Genomic DNA, 5,000 nt, shown 5'->3' with positions numbered 1-5,000 from the left:
AATGGAAAAAAGAGCTGTTTTGGTGGTTTTAGCGAGGTTTTAGCTAGTTAACCTTGTTTTGATTTAAAACTGAAAAATTTTTGCATACCCCTGGAAAAAACCGAACTTTAACTTTTTCCATTGAATTACATGTTAAATTTTTTGCATACCCCTGGATTTTCGATGATGACTCATTATAACGGAAGAACGAGGTCGATTCACGGTACCAAATCTTTTGGACATTATCAGCATTAGGTCAACTAATGATTGCGTAATTTTGATCGAGTTCGTGCTGTTGGTACCAGAGGAAATCGCCTTTAATGGTTGAGCCCATAAAAGCAATGAGAATGTTCGAATTGGCGCGATTTTAGGCCACTTGCGTTTAGTAATTTAGGTCATTAATAAGCGCATGCGATAGTCGGCACTACTGGGATATTACCCCGAAAAACATGATCGCGATTGACCTTATGGTTCAAAAGTTATTGGGTGTCAAAAATAGACACGGACTTAGTCTAATTTTCAGAAAAAGAGGTTTTAGATCACAACCAGATTTATTGTGTTATATGTGGTGAGTGTAGTTGCTGAATTGAGAGAAGCAACCATCAGTAGTTGATGGGGAGGTAAGTGATTGTCTACGGTTATGGATAAGTCAATGCATCAAGCAGTGGTATGGTCCAGACTGTAGCTGTTCACGCATCTATTCCTGTTATTCTGTTGATGTTTGGTGGTTGAAGAGACGGGCCTGAATGGGTTTGGATCGTCAATCATCTTATCACCACACACTATTATACAAAGGTAGAGTACCTGCAAGACCTAAGGTCTTCCTTGGTACGACTGACAATATCTATGAGAGTTGGGCTTTAATGCTATCAGACTTCATATCTTGCATATATGTTCAAACTAGTCACTCAACAGAGTGAGCAGTATTAGTATTGAGCTCTGCTTGTGCAAAGCAGACCGCAGATTGATCCAAGAAATTGGTATCAAGCGGTTATAATACTATGCTGTTTAGTTGACTTGCAAACGTACCCAGCAATGGTTACTCCTGCTAGATGTGCTTGCACATTTTAGTGGAAGAAGATGTATTCTAAAGAGTTTTCTGCAGAATTATCTTAATGCACGACATAAATCTCGATACCTCGTTAAAGTTAGCATCCACTTGCTGGTTGTTAGCTGAGGATATCGTATTTATAGCTGCAAAAACAACTTGTTTAGCATTTTACTTTGCTAAAACATCAAGTTACCTGGTTGATCCTGCCAGTAGTCATATGCTTGTCTCAAAGATTAAGCCATGCATGTCTAAGTACATACTGTTTATAAAGTGAAACCGCGAATGGCTCATTAAATCAGTTACGGTTCCTCGGATATTCTTTTTTACATGGATAACTGTGGTAATTCTAGAGCTAATACATGAACAAGTGTTCCAACCTCAGCTTGCTGACGGAAGGATCGCATTTATTAGTACAAGACCAATGATTCTTATTCACCTAGAACCCTGTTCAGTGATTTCGGTCGCTGTCTAAGGACTAGCAGTGGGGATCTTAGCAACTTCGGTTGCATTTCTTGTGATGACTCTGAATAACTGAGCAAATCGTATGGCCTCTGAGCCGACGATGTATCCCTCAAGCAACTGCCTTATCAACTGTCGATGGTAGGTTATGCGCCTACCATGGTTGTAACGGGTAACGGGGAATTAGGGTTCGATTCCGGAGAGGGAGCCTGAGAAACGGCTACCACATCTAAGGAAGGCAGCAGGCGCGCAAATTACACAATCCCAGTACGGGGATGTAGTGACGAAAAATAACAATACGGGACTCTATTGAGGCCCCGTAATTGGAATGAGTACAATTTAAATCCTTTAACGAGGATCTATTGGAGGGCAAGTCTGGTGCCAGCAGCCGCGGTAATTCCAGCTCCAATAGCGTATATTAAAGTTGCTGCGGTTAAAAAGCTCGTAGTTGGATTTCAGTCGAACCTATGGGGTCCACTGATTAAAGGGTTAGATGGTGATGTTAGGTTTCTTGCTTGTGTCTACGGATGCTTGCTTGAACCTTCATTCCTCTTTCCTGGTGGTTACATTCATAGTGTTTAGACAGAAAATTGCTCGATATTTGCTATCAATGCTCTTTACCGAGTGTTGATTCAAGCGATCGAGACTTTTACCTTGAAAAAATCAGAGTGCTCAAAGCAGGCGTCCAAAACCTCGAAAGAGGTGCCTAAAAACGGTATGGTCAACCATCTATATGATGCGTACCACTACCTTAACTTGAATGATCTTGCATGGAATAATGGAATAGGACCTTGGTTCTATTTTGTTGGTCTTAAGAATCCAAGGTAATGATTAAGAGGGACAGACGGGGGCATTTGTATTGCGGCGCTAGAGGTGAAATTCTTGGACCGTCGCAAGACAAACTACAGCGAAAGCATTTGCCAAGAATGTTTTCATTAATCAAGAACGAAAGTTAGAGGTTCGAAGGCGATCAGATACCGCCCTAGTTCTAACCATAAACGATGCCAACCAGCGATCATTCTGAGTAACTAATTTCATGACTCGAATGGAAGCTTCCGGGAAACCAAAGTTTTTGGGTTCCGGGGGAAGTATGGTTGCAAAGCTGAAACTTAAAGGAATTGACGGAAGGGCACCACCAGGAGTGGAGCTTGCGGCTTAATTTGACTCAACACGGGAAAACTCACCCGGCCCGGACACTGAGAGGATTGACAGATTGAGAGCTCTTTCTTGATTCAGTGGGTGGTGGTGCATGGCCGTTCTTAGTTGGTGGAGTGATTTGTCTGGTTAATTCCGATAACGAACGAGACTCTAGCCTACTAAATAGACTTGCAGTTTACACTGCAGTACTCCCCCTTAGTCAACCTGTGGGTGGTAGTATCTCTTGATGGTTTCGGCTGTTGAGGGCTCTGCTGCTATTAGCCTACAGAATTGGCTAGGGTAAGGATGCTGTAGCACTGTAAGGACTTCTTAGAGGGACAAGCGGCGCTCGCAGCCGCACGAAACAGAGCAATAACAGGTCTGTGATGCCCTTAGATGTCCGGGGCCGCACGCGTGCTACACTGAAGTGGTCATCGTGCATACTGTTTCCTGCTCCGAAAGGAGTGGGTAACCGCTTGAACCCATTTCGTGATGGGGATTGGGCATTGTAATTATTGCCCATGAACGAGGAATTCCCAGTAAGCGTGAGTCATTAGCTTGCGTTGATTACGTCCCTGCCCTTTGTACACACCGCCCGTCGCTACTACCGATTGAATGATTTAGTGAGGACTTCGGACTGGTCAATCCAGACCATTGGGAAACTAGTGGTCGGATTGTGCTGGAAAGATGTTCAAACTTGATCATTTAGAGGAAGTAAAAGTCGTAACAAGGTTTCCGTAGGTGAACCTGCGGAAGGATCATTAACGTATTACCCTCTTATTATAAGAGAAATACAACCTTCAAACAATCAAACACTCTGCATAGTGATATTGTAGATGCTAATATGGTGAATGCAATTGAATTGTATTTGCATTAGAGTCGCAATTGTGAATGTTTATTGCAAACATTTAGCCATTGCAACATGATTCTAATTTGCATTACATTCGTTCATTCATACATCCATCTTTCATTATCCAATGCAACAAAGAGTGAGGGTTATCTAACGATAGCCATAATTTCTTTTGCAAAACAATTGTAGTTTATAATGAAAAGCCTGTCTTGCTACATACTTGGTACCTGTTCAAGTCTTCAGCTTATGCTGACGGCAAGGTTTAAAGAAGGAAGTTTTACACTTCTTCGCCTAACTAAGTAAAGACAACTATGGTTTTTATAAACTGCATACAATTGTTTTCAAACCCTCTCAATGCAGATTTAGGATACTTATTAAAAGTCCCACGGTGGCAAAGATACATCTTCAAGCGGTGGATCACTCGAATTACCAATCGATGAAGAACGTAGCTAGCTACGATAATCGGTGCGAATTGCAGGACACGCCGAGCACTTGAGCTTCCAACGCACATTGCGGCTTTCGGGTCTTTTCCGAGGTCACATCTGTCTGAGAGTTGAGATGTAAAATAATCAACAAAACACTTGCATACTACCATATATGCATTGTTTTGAGAGGATTGTATATTTATATGCATGAATCTTGATGTTTTATTCCTTTTCTTAATTGCAATTCGTTGCAATTTAGTAAGGAGAATCTCAAATCTACTTGTTTCACATGATAAATTTTGTGTACAATGCATATTTCATCTCTGCAAGCAGTATATATGAATAGATACTAGCATGAGATTCTAAGGTTAGTCGCCTATCTGACGACGCTAAAGTCGTATTGCAGATAACTATGGTGATCAACTAACCTGTTAACTGATGAATCTTCTTGCACTTGTATAAATCGTACAAATAGTAGCTATTTCATTCTGTTAAAGCAGACCTAAGAAGTAATGCAAAGGCAAAATTTGTGCAAACATTAAAGTAGATTTACGTTGCTTGCTTGCAAACAACACAAATAAACATTAATCAACTTAATCAATATTTTTGATCTCAGATCAGGTGAGGTTACCCGCCGAATTTAAGCATATAATTCAGCGGAGGAAAAGAAATCAAATGAGATTCCCTGAGTAACGGCGAGTGAAAAGGGATGAGTCCGGCGCAAAGGTTTTCCATTGAAAGGTGGAAAGCGGTGCTGCGTAATGGCTAGAGTCACGATTATTTCAACTAAATCTGCAAGTCCCTCTGACAAGGGCCCTCTTCCCAGAGACGGTTCTAGGCCGGTGGCAGATCTTGGTTAATGGAATATCGATTACTGGCTTTAGTCGCGGATAGAGTCAGATTGCTTGAGAGTGCAATCCAAATTAGGAGGTAAACTCCTCCTAAGACTAAATACGATGGTAATATCGATAGCAAACAAGTACCGTGAGGGAAAGTTGCAAAGTACTTTGAAGAGAGAGTTCAAAAGGACGTGAAACCGCTTGTAGAGAAACGGATAGAACCACGAAGTGTAGCTGAGAGGAGAACTCAGCTCCTCTTG

The 5,000-nt window shown here is 41.6% G+C and overlaps 3 non-coding genes across 3 annotated transcripts in view; all 3 read left to right on the top strand.

Moving 5' to 3' along the window:
- Nucleotides 1–1,220: 1,220 nt before the first annotated feature.
- LOC149092738 (small subunit ribosomal RNA) lies at nt 1,221–3,390 on the top strand. The gene has a single exon (XR_016200508.1). It is a non-coding gene; the product is annotated as a small subunit ribosomal RNA (ribosomal RNA).
- A 487-nt stretch (nt 3,391–3,877) lies between these two features.
- On the top strand, nt 3,878–4,032 carry LOC149092737 (5.8S ribosomal RNA). Its single transcript, XR_016200597.1, has one exon. It is a non-coding gene; the product is annotated as a 5.8S ribosomal RNA (ribosomal RNA).
- A 476-nt stretch (nt 4,033–4,508) lies between these two features.
- Nucleotides 4,509–5,000, top strand: part of LOC149092736 (large subunit ribosomal RNA) — a 4,168-nt gene continuing 3,676 nt past the window's right edge. The window contains exon 1 of the ribosomal RNA XR_016200572.1: nt 4,509–5,000. This exon is cut by the window's right edge and continues 3,676 nt beyond it. This is a non-coding gene — a ribosomal RNA (large subunit ribosomal RNA).

This window comes from Tetranychus urticae, unplaced genomic scaffold, assembly GCF_039701765.1.
Source record: "Tetranychus urticae isolate SD_2017Ah unplaced genomic scaffold, NJAU_TeUrti_SD_1.0 Scaffold_5, whole genome shotgun sequence".
In the NCBI taxonomy this organism is placed as follows: domain Eukaryota; kingdom Metazoa; phylum Arthropoda; class Arachnida; order Trombidiformes; family Tetranychidae; genus Tetranychus; species Tetranychus urticae.
This window is presented reverse-complemented; position numbering and strand designations above follow the sequence as displayed.